Source organism: Ceratotherium simum, chromosome 9 (assembly GCF_057802395.1).
Source record: "Ceratotherium simum simum isolate JZ-2026a chromosome 9, ASM5780239v1, whole genome shotgun sequence".
NCBI classification, from domain to species: Eukaryota; Metazoa; Chordata; class Mammalia; order Perissodactyla; family Rhinocerotidae; genus Ceratotherium; species Ceratotherium simum.
Window position 1 is genome coordinate 54,765,539 of NC_141908.1, and position 19,760 is coordinate 54,785,298.

A 19,760-nucleotide genomic window follows, 5' to 3' on the forward strand; every position below is an offset into this window, starting at 1 on the left:
ACTTAGAGAGGCAAAGCTGTAGGAAATAGAGATGCTTACCTGGAGGGGAAGAAAGTTGGTGAAGTCATGATAGGTGTTCTCAGGTGTCTAGACTGGAGATTGTCAAGGAAAAGATTATACTTGTATATGTATTTTCAGAGCAGGTGGAAGTCACAGGGAGGCAAATTTCAACCCAATGTATGTTCTTACCACACAAACGATCCAAACTAGGATGTGCTGCCTTGTGAGATATGAGCATCTCATCTGTGAAATGATCAAGAGAAAGCAAGATCAAGGAGCAGTGCCATGCAGCGGTGGCCAGTTGACCCAGATGGGTCCTAGGGTGCCTTCCAAGGTACAAAGATTTGAATAACCAAGGAAAAGTTTGAAGTGGAAACACTTGTGAACTGCTTCATTCCCTCCACCCAACACACACACACACACACACACACACACACACTCCCTCTCTTTCCTCTGTCCCCATCTATGTCCTTATATGGTAGCAATTACACTAGGTTTGCAGCTAGTAGATCTGAATTCTAAACATTTTACTGAAACATCTCTGCCCCTTTAGTTTCTCTTTCTGTGAATGAGAAAAAAAGAAGGAAATAAGGAAGGAAGGAAGGAAGGAAGGAAGGAAGAGAGAAGGAGGGGTGGAGGGAAGAAGAAGAAAATGAAAACATAAAATAAGGAGAACAAGAAAAGTAGATTTAGTCAAGCTTCTCTCTTCATACCTTTCCAAACTTTTGTGAAACCACCATGAGATAATAGATTAGCAAGAGTTAGGGGAAAAGAAATATATCTATTTAAAGAACTCTGTGAATTCAAAACATTGAAGGATTGTTTGGCTCAGTATCTTGTGTGAATCCTAGGTCATGGGTTTGATCCCTACAAATTGGTTAATTGCATCCTGTCCTCTGACCACATGCTCTGTGCCCAAGTCAAATCTGGTATCTGGTGAATGGCTATTTTTGATTATACCAGGGACTATAGGATAGAGTAAGAAGAGCTCAGTACAAAGCTGTCTCCACCACCAAGAGACAACACAAAATGTAATTCTTCATCATTGTGCACAGTGGTACCATCTCAGCACATAAAGGACAACACTTTTAGTAACAGGATACTTTTCTGCAAGTAGGGAAATTTTACATTTAGACTAAAGACAGTTAAAATGGAAAATATATACATACGCACACACATATGTATGCATGTGTACAGCACGTGTGTGTGCATGTGTGTGATACAAAAATCTCAGAATGGGGAGCTGAAAAAAATAAATGCCCAAGTCAATGACCCAGTTTTTATGCATTGCCAGCCAATGAAATATATGAACCCTTATTACGGTCATCAATATCTAGTATCTACCCCTTTTCACTCACACCAACTTTCAAATAAAGCTATAGAAATCATAGGAAATTATATAATAAAACACTACAAGAATCTTCTAAACAGTTTTAAAATGCAACTTTAAACTTAAATCAAATGCTACTATTTGCACGTCAGGAATGAAAGCATAAGCAGGTCAATTATAAACCTAGTACCCTTAAGGAATTGGATATTATATTATATCCATAAGTAAGATAACAGATGTAATATAAATGTAGAAACTGGAAATTAGGTGGTTTATTTTTCAATTTCCCTAGATTTACATTAAGGAAGTACAATTGAACCTTGAAATCATAATTATAATATAGGAGTTAAAAAGCATTCAACACAAGGAAAGCCCTTTAGCTAAGGATTGTTTTGGGATGGAAAGCATTACATATTGCTCAAAAGAGCAAACTAAAGAGAAATAATATATCGACTAGAGTTGGGATAAAACCATCAAGAATAATAAAATATATTGAAAGCATTTAGTTAAATTGTCAGCATGATTTTTCTATCCTGAAATTTTCTCACGCTGCAGATTATTATAGCACTTTTTAAAGCGATAGCTTGGATATTATTCTAGAAAATTTCTTGATTTGCTCTGTGATTACTTGGAAAGTTATAATCTCTAAATAAAGTGCTAAATATCCTAGTTTACACCTGTAATGGAAAACTCTTGTAGGCTATGCGGGAGACAGCTAGCAGTCCACCAAAATCTGTTCTTTCCTTCTTCCTAGGCATGTAGCTAGATTACATTTCTCAGCCTCCCTTGCAGCTAGATGTGGCCATGTGACCAACCTCTCACCAACACACTATGAGCAGAACTTATGTGAGCAATTTTCACTTCACTTGCTTAAGAGAAAATTCCTGGCTCTGGACTTCTACTCCTACCCACTTCCTCCAGGCTCTAATGGCCAGAACTTGGAAAACAATATGAGGAGAACTACTTGATGCACATGGCAGGGCTGCCATCAGCTGAGTCTCTGATGATGTTGGCAAAGCTGCTCTATCCACCTGAACCCCTCACGTCGGAAACGTGGTGTATGAGAGAAATAAACATCTTTGTTTTCTAAGCTACCTCATTATCTTATTATAGCAGCTTAACACTTTATCTAATTAATACATAAGCTTTCAGAGGTATTTTCATTATTTTCTTGTATACAAAAATGTTGGGCTTTAGGGATAGACTTGGATTTAAATATTTTAATGAAACTTACTGCACAAAAAAATTTATAAAATAATATTTGGCTATAATATCTCTAAAAGTTAACTAGATTATTTTAGTTTTTGGCTTATTTTTATTATTTTGATTTCATTTAATCATACAACTATGAGCTTTTATAAAAACAGAGTAAATTATCTGAGTTCAGAGGGTTTGAATGAGAACTCTCATCTCAGAAATGCTATCATCAGTATGAATACAACACTTTCCAAATTTTCCTGAGTTATTTTTATATCTAAATTGTTTTAACAGGTAACTAGGAAAAAAAAAAAGACTGAAGATTACTGAGCAGAAAAGAGTTAACATAGGAGGCCTGAGACTGCCATCCTTCGAAAGGCTCTTTCACAAGTTTGGTCCCTAGCTGACATCTGGGAATTAGAATTTCGGGGGGTTCTCACCATTCCCTAACTGCTAAGATTGGCTCACTGTGCCTAAACTATCTATACCAACACTGTGGTTTATGTTGAACACCTGCTTTCCATCAGGGAGTCTGGACTCTTGACACGTGCTAGGCAGATGGTGCCTATGTGAGCAGGTCCCTGTAAGAACCTTGGGCAATGAGTGTCTGCTAAGCTTCCCTGATAGACGGTGTTTCACACGTGTCACAATTTGATTTCAGAGGAATTGTGTGCAGCCTGTGTGACTCCACAGGGAGATGACTCTTGGAAGCTTGCGCCTTGTTTCCTCCAGACCTTGCCCCGTGCACCTTTTTCTTGTGCTCATTTTGCTTTGTATCCTTTCACTGTAGTAAATCATATGATGAGTCCTGTGAGTGTGTGTGTGTGTTCCTAGTGAATCACCAAACATAGAGGTGGTCTTGGAGACCCCGGAACTCTTACCAATTAGGATTTGGAGTTCAAACAGCTAATGATAAAATAAGAGAAATGGGAATATCCTAACCAATTAGGTAAGCTGGACACAAGGTACAAAACTCTTGAGTATCAGAAAGCATGTGTAATGCATAAAATTTTCCAGAAGAAATAAAATATTCAAAGACTGAGAGTGCGTCCACAAATGACTGCAAAATAATACCACTAGATATTTACACATGACCTCCAGTTTCCTGGTTCTCACAGCCCTGTGAGGGTGGCTGGCCCTGTGTCCTCATCATCTCCATGGCTGTGGTGCAGACTTGCCCAAGGTCATAAATCCAGTATCGTAGAGCAGACATGAGGTGCAGGCCTTCAGAAGACTAATCACTTCCTATTTCTCCTAAGTCAGTTTTTGCAGTCTATGTTCCTAAGAAGTCTGAGGGAGCACCTTGGGGGTCACCAGTAGGAGGGGGTGACAAGGCCAGGCAGGAACGCTACATGCCTTCTACTTGGCTTCATCCAAGCGGCTCCAATTTATCAGTTTTATATATAGGAATTCCACTTAAATTAGTATAAAAACAAGAACCTCACTGATTTTTTGTTTGAATATCTTTTGGTTCCTTGTTAAATCAAAAATCAAAGCTAAAAATTCAAAGCTTTTTAAAGGTAAATATCCCACCCATAAGAAGGCTCACAGATTTTAGCAAATGACTCTCAGGCAGATTCTTATTAAATCAGTCAGAATTATGCATATTCACACCATAAATCTTTTGTTCTGCTCTTGTACAGCATTTACCTGTTAGTTCCTCTGCTACTCCCTTTGTCTTAAACATCTCTGGATTCCTCATCACTGCTCTCCTCTCTAGCACCCTGGATGCTTCTGTTTCTTTCATACACACTAAAGCTAAACCTGAAATAGCTACAAGATCTGCCCTGATTAAGTTGTACCCAGGCCACTAAAGGGCAAAGGAAGACTAGCTATGACAAATTTACTCTCAGCTCTCAGCTTTCCACAGACACTGTCGGTCATTCCTACCGAATCTATTGGCTGATGCAGAGAACATACACTTTGGAGCCATGCAGCCCTGGAATTCAAATCTGATTTTGACTTCACTCTAGCTGTGTGGCCTTGGGTAAGTCAGTTAATCTTTCTAAGCCTGAATATATCTGTAAAACAGCAATAACAGCACCCATCTTGAAGCAGTTGAAAGTATTAAAAGAAACAGCATGAAACCCGCAGGAGTCCCTGCTACATTGATGCAGCACTACCAAAATCATAATGTAGGCAAGCCTGCCCCAGACTTGGGTGCTTTTCCTATAAGCCTATAAGGAAACCACTACAAGCGTTTAAGCTCTCTGTTTGCTCACAAAGGAAAGGAAAAGTTTTAGCCTCTTAAGACATGAAGTGTGCAAAATGCTGAGAGCTCCAGGACTGCGGCTGAGAAATATTTTAGAATAAATTAAAGTTATCCATCAGAAAGGAAGTAAGAAGTAAGTATGACTTGTGACAGAGCAGGGGGGTTGCATGCTCCCAGTGAGTTCTCTGCTCATGCAGGCAGCTGGAGTCAGCTGGGAAGGAGAGGCATGGAGATTACATAATCAGGAAAAGAGAAGAGACACACAGTCTGTTAATCATCTTTTCTATTTTAGATTCAGATAAACAATACAAAAGCTATAGACGCAAGTTTTAGCCTGAAGCTTGAAGAGAAGGCACCAACTTGTGCCCATGTGTCACATTTCTTTACATCATGCTCCAAATGCCAACATTTCTAAATCTGAAATACAAGGGTGGGTAATAAGTGTTTAATGATTTGTATTGTAGCAATAAGAAGAGGCTTAAGGAAACTGAATGCTCAAGCATAAAAATGTGAGTTTTATTTGGTCTTCTGTGGGGTGTCTAGGAGGACCTAACCAGCCTCCAAGAATGAAACCTTGGGGTCAGCGCATTGGCATAGCAGTTAAGTTCTCACACTCCACTTCTGTGGCCTGGGATTAGCAGGTTGGGATCCCAAGCACAGACCTACACAACTGCTTATCAAGCCATGCTGCGGCAGGTGTCCCACATATAAAGCAGAGGAAGATGGTCACGGATGTTAGCCCAGGGCCAATCTTCCTCAGCAAAAAGAGGAGGACTGGCAACAGATGTTAGCTCAGGGTTAATCTTCCTCACACACACACACACAAAAAAAGAATGAAATCTTGCTGTTTTAACCTTCTTTCAGTGACATCAGATATCATACTGCACTTTATCCTCTATTCAGAAATATGCCTTTTGCTCCACAACCAATATCCTAGGTACTATCCTGGAGTCTTATCCTCTTGGAAATACCTGTCCTTAACTTAGCACACAGAGTTACCTGCTTCTCTTGCCAACTCAAATGATTCACACAGCAGCCAGCAAGCAGCAGCTTTGAACCTCATTGACCACAGGTGATAGTTTGGACAGTTGCAGAGCCATGACAGCAATTGCCCATAATGTGGTTGTAGTGATGGCCTGAAGAGCCTGGCCTTTTAAAAGTGAATTTTCATCACCCATCTCACAGTGTAGTGGAATACCTCAGTGGCTTATATGTGGAATCTGCCCTGTTGCATGTGTCTGTTCCACCAGCTGTCAGTCTTTATTATACATAATAATACACTATGGAGTTTATTTAAAATACCTATTTCTGAACCATACTCCAACAAATTCTGACTTGGTAAATGAAGATTTGGCTCAGGAATCTGCCTTTTTTTTTTTTTTGCTGAGGAAGATTAGCCCTGAGCTAACATCTGTTGCCAATCTTCCTGTTTTTGCTTGAGGAAGATTCACCTTGAGCTAACATTTGTGCCAGCCTTCCTCTATTTTGTATATGGGTTGCCACCACAGCATGGCCACTGATGAGAGATGTAGGTCCACGTCCGGGAACCAAACCCGGGCCACCAAAGCGGAGCGCACCGAACTTAACCAGTAGGCCACAGGGCTGGCTCCAGTAATCTGCTTTTCTAACAAGCACACCAAAGGGTTCTGATGCAGGTGATCCTTGGACTACATTTTTAAAACTGCATTCTCTCTCTTTCTTTCACCTATAGCATCTAGACACACCGTTTTTAATTCTACTATGAGAAATTCATGAGTTACATTCCTGATGGAAGAAATAAAATAAGCAAAAGCCTTAACACTGTAATGCTTGTAAGGAGTTTCTTCTTGGCTTCTCGGATATTGTTCGGGGGCTTATTGGGAGTTCATATGTAGGCCATGGCCAGAAAATGAACTCTACAAGGGAAACTGTTCACAAGTATAAGAGTTGGATGTATTCAGAAGTATTCTGGAAGAGTTGAAAAGTATGCTGTTATGTTGAAGGTGATCAGATGTATCTTGTTACAGTGATAAGTTTCATCTGTGCCTCACACACTCGGAGGGATATTAAAGACAGCAAGTCAGGCTCTTTCCCTAACTCCCAACTTCCTAGATTTGAAGTGTTCTCAAGCTGTGATGAAGGCTCATCTAGTAACTTCCATTTCCGGGAGTATTCATTCCCTGCTGTCTTCATTCTGTGCTAGGCATCCCTACCTGTAGGCTTAATGCTTAATGCTCAATAAACATGCACTCGCTCATACTAAAATATGTGCGAGCATGATCACTTGTGTACAATCCAATGAACCGGAAGAATAGACATCTGTATGTATTCTTTCTTTAAATGGTTAGCTTCCTATTACCTCCATGTGCTGCAATATCATCTTCAGGTGCTCCATGACAATTTCGTTCACTGATGGAGATATAAGAGTTACTGATATCTACTTCTTATTCTGATATTGTATGCATGCTACGTGTCGTGCACTATGCTAGCTATTGTATATTTAAAACAGTGAGTAAGACATAATCCTTGTTCTGGAGAAGCTCACAGTCTAGTGAGCAAGGCAGAAACAGTACAATTATTGACAATACAATTTGACAAGTGCTTTAATAATATAATGTTATAATGGAAGCATAAGGAAAGGAAGATGGAATAGGTTGGGAGGAAAGCTTGGGAACACAGGGAGGCTTTAGGGAGGAGGTAGCATTTAAGTAGGCTCTTGAAGCAGGAGTTGGGAGTACTCCTGAAGCAGAAGAAGAAAGCATTACAGGCACAGCAAACCGTATGTGCAAAGACTCAGTGTTGTGAACAACTATTGTGTCTAGAGCAGAAGGAGGATGGGGCAGTAAGGATGGTGGCAGTTATGATCAGAGAAATAGAACGTTGTCACATTGTGAAAGGTCATGCTAAGAGGTTTGAACCATCTCCTATCGGAAGTAAGCAGGGGAACATTTAATCTAAAAATACAACTTGTCCACAATGTGTACGAGGGATTGGAGAAAATGAAAACTGAAAGATTCGTTTAGGAAATTTGCAAATTCCCAGGCCAGAGAGGATGAGAGCCTGATCTGAAGCTTAGGCAGTAGAGATGAAGACAATGGCATGGATTTGAGAATATTTCAGAGGTCAAATCCAGTCCTTGTGAATCAACTGGATGTAAGTAAGGTGAGAGAATGTGACCTTGGCTAAGGGTAGATTAGGATACCACATGGTGCAATGTGGATCATAGATCAGGAAGTAGGTTTGGTGGAAAACATAATTCATATAGCTATTATCCAAAAGTGCCCCATATCCCCCCGTTTAGGATCACTAGATAAAATACAGAATGTCCAGTTAAATGTGAATTTCAGATAAACAGCAAAAATAAATATGCCTCAAGTATTGCATGGGACATAACATGTACTAAAAAAAATTGTTGTTTATCTGAAAATAAAATTTAATACAAATCCTGTTTATTGTTTTTGTTTTCTTTCCCTCTAAATGTGGCAACCCTATACCAATTTGAGTATCATTATAACAGCTCATCTCTAAATCCACTAGACCAGTAAACTGCCTCCCCCCAAAATGGCAAGAACTCAAATTTTTCCCAAAAGGGAAATTGTTTCCTATAATTTCTGTAACTTATCTGCGCTCTGCCTTCCCTCCACTGATCTATTTCTCCATCATCACTCGCTCACTGGCTCAATACCATTTGCTCTACTGATCCGTTTGTGGCTTGGGCCATCTGTGCTGATACTGAATGACTCTCATTGACCGCTGCTCCAGCCCCATTGGGTTCTTAGTTCACTGCTACTGATGTCTGGAATTCCTCACCACCTCATCCACCTCCACGTCTCACATGTCTGCATCTCTTGTAGTTGAAGAGGGAGAAACCTCCCCTACTATGTTATCTATTCTTTTATGAGGAAATAAGGTCTTTCCAGTAGCTATTTGGGCCCTTATGATGACGTTTTTTCAGCTTTACAACACAACCAGCTCATTCCCAGGGAGTAAAATTAACCTTCCAAAGGACTTCTGGTAACTTCAAGTATAATCTCCCACTGAGAGGCCATGTTGCTAAGCTAGCTACCACACCTGACACACCTCTTCTGAATAAGCCACTCTGCAATCGAGTCAAAATTTCCTGCCATAACTATGGCTTCATTTTTGCTTCCATTTTCTCATTCATTTCCATGTTGCTCATCTCTAACTTGTCTGCTATTTGGATTCTCTTTTAAATCAGCTATAACATTTATCTGTGTTTCCTCGTTGATTAATGAGTTAAGGAAAATCTTTAATGTATTAATTTTGTATCTGTGTGAGAATCATGATTTTACCTTTTTTGAAAATTGTATTTTGAACGGGGTCAAGAAACGAGTCCTCTGCCATTAAGGACTGTACAACTTGTTTATGTTGTAGCTGCCATCATCATGTGCAAAGCCCTTCTCAGAATTCCCATTCTGCAATGTATTTTCTCAATTGCTTATATCTGACGCTGGTTAAACTGAGGTTCTTGTACCTACGCAGAAAGTTAATAAAGAGTAGTTATTAACTGTTCTGGCAAGTTAATAACTTCTAAATTGAAGGGATATTATATGATAACCTGAACAAATTAATCATTTAAAAAGCAGCAGCACCTTAGTTCATTTCCAATTTGCAAAAACCAGAGAAATGAAAACGCTGCCCATAGATAACCCAAGCACACCTAGAACACAAACACAGGGACACAGTGCTTGTCCAGCTCCCAAGCTTTTCCTGAGAAACCCAGTCTGTCTCTCTCTTCCAGTTTGCTCATGCAGCCACTGTTCGTCCCCTTCACTCAGCAGCTCCATCAATGTTTGTCGAGTACCCATTGCATGGCCCTAGGTTAGGTGCTGAGGATGCCAAGACGGACAGACACAGTCCTATAGACCGACAGACTATTCCAACAGAGGGGTGAGTATTACGGTGCAGGACAGACGGCCCAGAGAGGATGGGTCTCTCACTTTTCTTTGTCGGTCAGCAAAGGCACTTAAACTGAGACCTGAAGGATGCAAAGCAGCTAACCAGGTGAAGGAGGGGAAATTTGAGGTTCTAAGAATGGAAACTGTACGTGCAAAGGCCTAAGGGTGACAGAGCACATGGTGTACTCAGAGACTACAAGCTGTGTGGAAGGTAGACGCAATAAATGATAGTGTGGGGGAAGGGAAGAGCTGGACTGCCACGCGCTACATCAGTCCAGGAGGAAAAAGCACGTAATAAGCTCCAGCATTTCTCAGATGCTTTCTAGATACCAGGGGTTATACTAAGCATTTTACGAGTATTGTCTCACTGAATCCTCACCTAATCCTAAATGGTTAAGTTTTCCTTCTCTATATTGTATTTTAGCTACAAAACTAATATATGCTTGTTGTAACACATTAAACAGTCTCTTGAACCCTACCCTCTAGCAAAAGTGACAATTTGGCTTGTATTCTTCCACATACTTCTCAACGTTCATCCTGCAAATGTAAATGCACAAACACATATATATTTGTATAAAGATGGGTTTATACTCTACACACTCTTTGGCAATGGTTTTTTAAATATAGCAATATACATGGACATCCTTCCCGGTCAGTACATACAGATCTAAATCATTCTTTTAAACATACACATAGTAATTCAGAGTACGAAAGTACCAGGATTTATTCAACTATTCCTCTACTAATAGACATTCAAGGGTTTTTCCCCCACTACAAACAATACTGAAATAAATACATCTTTGTAAACATATCCTTATATACTGATGCTTTTATTTTTGTAGAATAGATTGCCCCAAAGTGGGTATGCACATTGAAAATTTTAGAGCAACTGCAACACTAAATTGTTAATATTCTTTACAGCCTACTCATTTTTATCTCTCTGCAAAGTTGCAGAAAATAAATTGTTTCTCCAGGCAACTCCTGAGCTTTGTGCAGAATGATGAGGTCCTCGGGTCTTTTTTATGGTCAACTTTGAGGTTTTAGGCTGAATTTTACATACTTGGGCAATGAGACCAAAAAAATATTGAATGATAAAACATCTCTTTATACCCGCATCCCTTCATTTGCTGAGGGACTCCTTGCTCACGGCTGGGGTTGAGCAGGTGTGGGCTCTCAGGCTGCCAGATTCTAGGTGGAGAAGTCATCAAAGTATGAATGAACGCCTGTCATCATGGTCACATGACATTCCCCTTCCGACTGAGCCACTGTAATTGAGTCAAAATTTATTGTCATAACTACGCCTTTGTTTTTAGACATATAAGAAGACGTATCCTTAGAACTACTTGCCACATAATATATTTTTTAAAGATTTACTTGCATTATTTCTAACGAGGTTTGGAGAATACGGCAGATACAGCACTTTAAAAGACAAAAACAGAGGGGGAACATTCTTAAGTCCAAAGCTAAGGCATAAACCTTATTTTAAAACTGAGCAATTTGTTTTCCTTATTTTGACATAACTGCATTGGCTTTTCACTAGTGGATGCAGAAGAACTTAAAGGCTCTTCGTTTCAAATATTTAACAGCCTTGCTATTAGCAGGGCTTAAAGTTCCGTTTGCCCTGCGTAACTCTTTGGCAGCATCAGAAGCATGAGCAAAAGCTACTCTTTGTTGTGGGCCTTTGTCATTCTGTTTGGCCTCCATGCTCCCTTCAAAGCCCCCGGCCTTCAGGTTTGAGGACTGCCCCCCTTACGAGTCTTGATCAGAGAGAGTCCACCTGTCACCTAATACACCAGATACTCGACATTCCAACCCCTGGCATGGGAGCAGGCGTGTCATCCAGACTCACCCATCAGGTGCATCCCTACTAGACTTTTTGGTGGAAGCTCGTGATCCAAGAAGGAGGCATTTTCTAGAATCCATTCTGGTGAAGGTGGATGCAGTTCCCAGAGGCGATTTGGCTGTTCTGGTGGAATCATTCAGCACTAACATCAGTGGTGTTGGCAGCGCCTGGTACAGTATCTGTGCCCACAGTGGAAGCAGAAGGGTCTCCGCTGAACCAATTCTGCTGTGTGATTTTGGTCACCATTCCAGGCTGTAGATAAAGCCTCCACATCTGGTTCACAAGCCCTCTTGGGGATTCTGTGTGCTACTGAATATCCTTTAATGAACACCTTTTCTGCTTAAAGTAGCCAGGACTGAATTCTGTTGTCTGCCACTAAGAAGCCTTTGATGGCCCCTCAAAATTGTCAAGATAAATCTTTGTGGTTTTAATAAGCTAAAGATTTAGGTTCATCATTTGAAAACAATTCACATCTCACATTATTTCCAATTTGACCCTGGTATTACGTTACTGTTCAGTGTAACTGAGTCTCGAGTCAACTCTGGGTTACTGCTATATTTTCTCCATGTGCTCGAACTCCCAGTTCTACTCCTCCATGTTCTCCTCCTCTCCCACTTTCCGCTATATCTCACCAAAACCCACTCTCAGGAAAGCTGCTTGTGTCTGCTAGTGTGGCTATGTTTAAATGACTTATGAGAATATCCTGTAAGTGGTAGGAGATGGCATTTAAACAAAGGAATAAATCTCTAACTGTGGGATTCCAAACATCAGCAAACATATAGAAGTGTAAGTGGGTGGGGGGGAGGGCTGGGTCACCAAGACCACCACCTCTTCCACACTAGCATAAGGCCATTCCTAGAATAATAAATACTCTTTCATGAATCATCTACATTCCAGCTGGACAAATCCATCCTATCTTGCTAAAAAAGCAAATACGTCATCGTGATATTATCTTGCTTACAAGCCTCTGCTGACTGTGCATCCCAGCAGGACAGTCCAAGCCCCAGCCCTTGGGACTCATGGCCCCTCACAGCCCCTACTTGTGCTCCTAGTGAGGAGCACCCCAGGCCCTTCCCCTCTCCACCCTGGCACACTCCCTTCCCACCTAACTCCGTGGTGAAATTCTGTTCATCTTTTACACTCAGCTCAGTCAGTACCTCCCCTGTGAATTCTTCCCCACATCCTCGCCCAGCTCCCCCACTCTGACCTCTACTCTCAGTGCTGTCAGACTGTGTTGTCATTATATCTTCGAGTCTGTGCCCTCCCACCACTGCTGTGTTCCTGGAGAGCCGGGGCTGCCTCCATGAAGACTGTAGCTCTCAGGGGCCCAGCAAATAGAGCTCATTGACACTTGTTGAATGCACACAGGCCTACATGCATAAGAGTTTCTCCAAAGTGACAGAGGGGAGGACCAAGGATCCCAGCCCTACAGACTCACACTTTGTTTTCTAACTCCCCAAAACAACGCTTTTGGGTGCATATCAGTTTGCTAAAGCCCTGTCTTGAGAGAGAAGCCTCCCTTCAGCTCCCGTACAACCTGCCCTGGCGGGGCAAGGCCATTTTCCTGTCTCAGTGTGCTTAACAACTATGGCCGGGTAACACCAGGCACGACAATGCAGGCGCTGGAGCCAGCCTGTCGGGCTCACACCCTAGCTCTGCTGCTTATGAGCTAGCTGTGCAACCTTGGACAAGTTACTGAACTTTTCTGTGCCTCAGTTTTCTCATCTGTAAAATGGGTATGATAATAGGACCTATTGCATAGAGCTATTGTGAGGATTAATTAAATCATTATATAAAATGTTTAGAGCAGTGTCTGGGATATATACTTGAATAAATGTTAACTATTATTATCATTATTAAATCTGAAATCATTTAATGTCCTTGAACATTATTCAAATTTATAGATATGCAAATTCCACTAATGTATGCTGAATGATGCCAACATTAATCATATCAGAATTTGCCCCATAAGCATATTTTGAGCATAGGCTAACGTGCCCGTATGCATAGGACTTCAACAGCCGCCATTTCACAGACTAGCAGTGAGAATGTTTTTCAGTGAACTATGCCCTGGCAGTTAACAAATGATAAGAAAGTTCATTTGGTGGGATTTTAAAGGCAGCTAAATTGCCCCAAGTTTAGACTACCTGAAGCTGTTATGGCAAAGCTCACCCTGGCAGCGGGGGCACCCAATCCATGACCCCTGCTAATTAATATGAAGAGTAGGGAGTAGAGGGAAGGGGAGGCCCTCATGAATAGAGAATGCGGAATGAAAGAGAACGTGGTCCCCTGACATGCTGAAGAGTTCTCTTGGGAAAAACATATGAGCTTGTGAAACATGAGTTTTAAGAAAAGTTGCCCATCTCTTTTGCCTCCATTCTATTTTTCCACATACATAATTCCTGCTGCATTACTCAGCTATCATTTAAGATTATTACCAGAGCTTACTAATGAACCAAACTGTCTCAAAAGCATCTTGGAGAAACTCATTTTTCTATCCTAACAAAAGTATCTTCCTGTGTATTTCCAAAGACCAAAATATCAAGGAAAGTATTTTCCCATTTACCATGGCATTAACTGGTCATCAACTCAGGACCAAAGACAAGTTTCCACCAGATGATAAGGTTGTTTGGCAGATCCTGTTTGCCAAACGCTCTACATTCGTTCACGAATGAACCTCCAGCTGCCGGAGAGGCACAGGAAACCTATTTAAAACAGGCCCTATTTACTTTTTCGTTATTTTTATCTGGATCTAGTTTCAGTCAGCCAACTTATTGTCCAAAGTATTAACTCTATTCTCACTTCACTGCTGGAATAAAATGGAGCAAGCTTTTTATTCCAAACTATATGTTAAATTTAGCATGTAACTATCTTTGCCTCCAGGATTATTCGAGGGAGTTCCAAGAGGGACAGGAAAATAAGAGGGTAGTAATACTCCATGTGCAACTATGACATACAACTATCTACTGGGGCTTTGGGGAGAAAAAAAAAAAAAAGGAGGAGGATTGGCAATAGATGTTAGCTCAGAGCTGGTCTTCCTCAGCAAAAAGAGGAGGATTAGCACGGATGTTAGCTCAGGGCTGATCTTCCTCACACACACACAAAAAAATCAATTTAATATTCCAGATTCTACAGCTGTTATGGACTGAATTGTGTCCCCACCCCCAAATTCATACGTTGAAGCCCTCATCCCCAGTACCTCAGAAAGTGGCTCTATTTGGAGGTAGGGCTTTTAAAGAGGTGATTAAGTTAAAATAAGGCCGTTACGGTGCGGCCTGAATCCAATCTGACGGGTGTCCTTACAAGAAAAAGAAGTTAGGACACAAAAAGAGACAGGAGGGGTGTGCACACACACAGGGATGACCGTGTCAAGAGGCAGCATTGGGGCAGCCATATGCAAACCAAGGAGAGGCCTCAGAGGAAACCAAGCCTGCAGGCACCTTGATCTCAGACTTCCAACCTCCAGAACTGTGAGACAATAAATTTCTATCATTTAAGCCACCCAGTCTGTGGTGTTTCGTTATGGCAGCCCCAGCAGGCTAACACTAAATCTTCAGGTGTAGTAATTAATCCTCTATGGAATGACAAGCCAAATTCTTAAACTCTGTGCCATAGTCAATGATAGAACCATGAGGAACATTGTAAAGTATTCATCTTTGGTCCCTCTCCCCTTGTCCCCTTCACTCAGTGCCCTTGGTCTGCGTGGGAGCAGTTGCTATGAACCCGACTCTGTTCTGCTTTCCCCAGACGTGAGCTCCAGGTCTCCAGCAGTCCTCCTCCCTCAAATGTTCTCAGATACTAGCCTGATGCATCAGAATCACCAGAGGGCTGGTGAGAACAGATCGCTGGGCTCCACTCTCAGAGTTTCTGATCTGCTAGATCTGAGATGGGGCCCAAAAATTTGCGTTTCTAACAAGGTGCAAGTGATACTGATGCTTTGAGAACCACTGTACCAGCCATCTCCCTCCTCAGCCACACCTGCAATCAAAAACAGTGCCATATATCTGGAGGGTCCTGCTTGGACCTGGCAGGCTAAGCGTATAAATTAATTTATGCTAATGTAAAGAAATATATTACCCCTCCCAGGGTATTTGATTTTATAGGGCCATTTAGAGAGATCATTAATGGTGGCTGGAAATATCTTGCTATAAGCCACAAGCAGGCTGTATTATTTAGCGCAGGCTAATTGCTATTACAAATAACCCCCAAATCTCAGTGGCTTAACACAGCGAGAGTGTATGTCTCACTCATAGCCCAATGCAGTTTTTGGGTGGGATGGTTACTCTGCTCCATGCAGTCATTCAGGGACCCAGGTTCCTTCCACCTAGGGGCTCCATAGCCTTGGAGTCCTTCACTGGATCCTCTCTCTAGCAGCACCCGAGGGAAGAGAAGAGGATTTGTGGGAGATTCTTAGAGGCCACGTTTTTCACCCTCATTCCACAGCCCCATCATTTCCACTCATGTTCCACTGGCCAGAACTCGGTCACATAATCACCTAACTATGAAGGAGAATGGGAAGTATAATCTAGCTGAGAGGAAAAGGGAAAAAGTTTGGTACCAGCCAATCTCTGCCACATGGAACTTCCATGGGCCCTGAAATCATGAAACCAAGACAATTTCAAAGGGCTAACCATGAAGACTTAGGTCATTTGGCATTCTTGGAGGAGAACTATGCCTTGTGCTAATTATCTTAGCTTTCTTTTGCCTGGCCATGAAACAAGGTATTTGGGTACCCATGCAATCTCAAGTAAATAATACTCTGGCTGAGTAGATCAAAATGGTCAATATTTTATGTCCAAACCAGTTAATCTGGAAGCAAGCATTTGCTAGATGAAAAGACAAGGCATAAGAGAAGACCTCATTTGCCAAGAACAGGACTACATACTATACATAAATTGTATCACTTCACCTTGATGACACTATAGAGTATGTACTATTATTCTGGTTTTATGAATGAAGAAAGAAATGCTCGGAGGAGGTGAATTTACACAGAAAGTCTAAGTGGGCTCAGGGTTTGAACACAGGACTGTCTGACGGCAGTATCCAGTCTGTTTTGCCCCTTATCAATATGGTCTCAACTTTGATGATAAAAGTTGTTTAACTTTTAATAGATTAACTTAAATCAACTAAATTTATCACAGATTATTATTTGTCCCCAGAAACCTGTCAACTGCCCCCTTAGCTCCTAAGGCACCAGCTTTGGAAAGAGCATGCTCCACTTGCACCAGCTGGGTCCTTCACCCCTTGGTCTCTCTGAGCCTCAGTGACCACATCCATGAAGTGGGAATCATCTCACTGCCTGGCAAGGGTACACAATGCATGTCAGAGCACCTGGACCCTTTTCACCTCTTGGCGAGTGCCAGTTCCTTCCTGACATTCTCAGGTGATGCTGCAGGAGGCGGCTGCTACGAACTGGCCTGGACAAGGGGGAGGCTCTGAGTGAGGAGAGGTGTTGGTGACCTCCGACCTGCTCTGAGCCTATGCCAAGCACTTCATGCATGTGTCCACTTAATCAATGTGGCTGGGTGGGGAGGTGATGGTGATAAAAATGAAACCAAGTGTAACATGTTGACAAGGTGTTATTGCACCCTCATCTGGAAGTGCAAGGTACATTCCAAGTTTTGTCCTGGCTACTGGCCAGGATCACGCTGAGGGCAAGGCCTGACCCGAGATAATGGCTGCCTAATGCTTCTGCCTCCCCACAGTGGACTCCTGCAGCCCATACTCAGGGCAAACAGAACCACTCAGGGCCCGCCTGGCCCATCCCGCCCCTTCCCCAGCCTTGCCTAGAGCATTGCTCAAAACTTTCCTCCACCAGCTTCCCCAGGCCCATGCTCTCCCTTAGACTCTGCTTCAAGGCCCACATGGCAGCCAGGAGCAATCTCTCTCCCTCTGAGTTGCCAGGGGTCCTTTGAACTTGCACCTTCTCATGGTCCTTCACACTCCTGTTCATTGCACTAGTGATGAACGAGCACGCCCCCACAGAGGCAGCATGGTAGAGTGAAGAAAAGAAGGGCTTTTGTGTCAATGTCCCATCTGTAGAATGGGAGTAAGAATCCGGACCTCACAGGGTTCTTGTGAGGATTAGGCACATAGCCCAGTGTCTGGCACACAGTAAATGCTCATTGATGGTAACAGCCTTTGCCTCTCCTTCTCCCTACAGGCTTGCAGAATTCCTGAGGGCAGAAATGTTCCTAATCCACCCTGGTGTCCCCAGTGCTCCATGCAGAGCGGTGCCCAAGAAATGTCTGTAGAATAAAGGGATGAATGTACTCGGAGCACAGAGTCATTTACTGAACATGAATGAACAGATTAATTGCTCTGCGTTTTCTTGAATGTCTCTCTTTTCTCTTGTCTTTCGTCTCAAAAGATGATTAAGAGGACATGGTCTCTCAAGTTCTTAGGAGAGAAAAATTAAACCAGTCAGAATTGCTCACTAATTTTCCAAGGCTCATCCAAGCTTGGGCTGGCCCCCTGGGAGACGTTATGGTGGCCCTGAGGGAGGCGGCGGCAGCTGCTGCTCCAGCCTGCCACTCCTGTGTCTGTATTCTGTGCGACAGGCTGCTCAGGAGAGGGGGCTGGCCTCTTGCTCCTAAAGTGGCTGTGTGGATGCTGGTGGCAGTAGCCCCAGGGAATGGCCAGGGTGGGATCATCCAACCCAGCCCAGCCAGACACTTTGGAATTCTGAGGGCAGTTCCAATGCTGAGATTTGGGCCTCCCTCTCTGCCTAAGGAGGCTCGTGCTTGTGGTTAACGGTTCTTGAGTTTTGGCTCAGAATACGAGGTTCCCACAACCTGTTTTCCTTGGCAAGAAATAGGACTGAATATGGTTTAATCCTGTCTTGATTTCATTGTGACACTCAGGAACCGGTGAGGGGCTGGAGATGCATTCTTCAAGGTGCTCAGGAGGACCCCCTCAAGCCAGTCCCACAGCACTCACCCCACAGTAGCTGCAAAGTTTGCGCAGAGCTGTGGAAGCTCTGAGAGAGCATGGGAGAGAGAGAGTGCACGAGGAAGGGTCTGGAACTTGCACTGTGGGCTGCCAGGGCTACAGACATCTGAAATTGTAATAATCATAAGACTAATAAGTAAAATGGACTGACTACCCAATAAACATGGGCAAGGTGCTACATGCAGGCTTTTCCTGCATTATCTCATTTGAGCTTCCCAACTACCTCGTGAGGCAGACACAACCATTTCAAAATCAAGGAAACTGAGGTACAGAGAGACAGTCACTTGTCCAAGGTTTCCTAGCTAGTAACTGTCAGAGTTTGAACCATTGCTTTGTACGGCCTCTTGTATTCTTTTATTCTACACCCCCTTTTTATTCTAGCTCAGGGCTTCTCAAATTTTAGTGTGCATCATAATCACCTGGAGGCCCTGTTAAGACAGATTTCTGGGCCCATCCCCAGAGATTCTGATCTCGTAGGCCCAGAGTGGGGCCCACGGATCTGCAGGTCTTACATGTTCCCAGGTGAGGCTGACGCTCTGGTCTGGGGACCACGCTCAAAGAAGCAAGATCGAGGGCAAACTTACACCTGCCAGATCTTAACCATAGCAGCCCAGGAGGCAGACAATCAAATCAAGAAGGTTAAGAATTACCAAGAAAACCAAAGAAGTTTGTATTGATGTTAACCTTCAGCTCTATAGAGCAGAAACTATCTACAACCTTCTCTTTACTAGAGTGATCACTACCCACTTTTTCCCAAGAATTTTGTCAGCATCACCTATAATTCTTACCTGACCCAGTTAAAAAATAGGGAAACAGTTTAATACAGAGTTTGAATAACTCTGGAATCCCATTTTAGTTTCCTGTCTCCCTGTTTGGTTGGTTGGGGTGAATTCAGCATCCCTTTCACCCAAGGTCAGAATGGACCTGCATACAACAGGTGGGCTGGAGGTTATAACAGATACAGCATTGCTGGGAGTTCAGAGAACTGGATCTAGTCCTGGCTCTGCCACCTCCAGCTGTGTGACTCTGGACAAATCACTTCACCTTTCTGAGTTACACTGGATGGGCTTTAGGTTCCCCACTCGCTCTAGCTTCCTACTTTAAGTCTAAAGCTATCAATGGCCATTGGCTAATCTTGGTGGTGGGGACCTGGAGACTGACATGGCACGGGACCTACTGACAATGCACACTGAGGTGACTCCAGTGTCTGGCATCCAGCTCTGGGACCCCACCTGGGCCCCTCGCCTCTGGGACTTGAACCCCTGCTTTTTCCTCTGAATGCTGGCATGGCTTCCCCTCCAGGTCTCAGCACTCCAGCAGTCCTGTTCC

The 19,760-nt window shown here is 42.8% G+C and overlaps 1 long non-coding RNA gene across 3 annotated transcripts in view; it reads left to right on the forward strand.

Moving 5' to 3' along the window:
• Positions 1 to 19,760, forward strand: part of LOC147916308 (uncharacterized) — a 78,818-nt gene that overhangs the window by 42,779 nt on the left and 16,279 nt on the right. The window contains exon 3 of one of the 3 annotated variants that reach the window (XR_015553221.1): positions 17,644 to 17,955. The exons of the other annotated variants lie outside the window; for them this stretch is intronic. This is a non-coding gene — a long non-coding RNA (uncharacterized LOC147916308). Of the gene's footprint in view, positions 1 to 17,643; positions 17,956 to 19,760 lie in introns of those variants that run through there. 3 annotated transcript variants of the gene reach the window in all.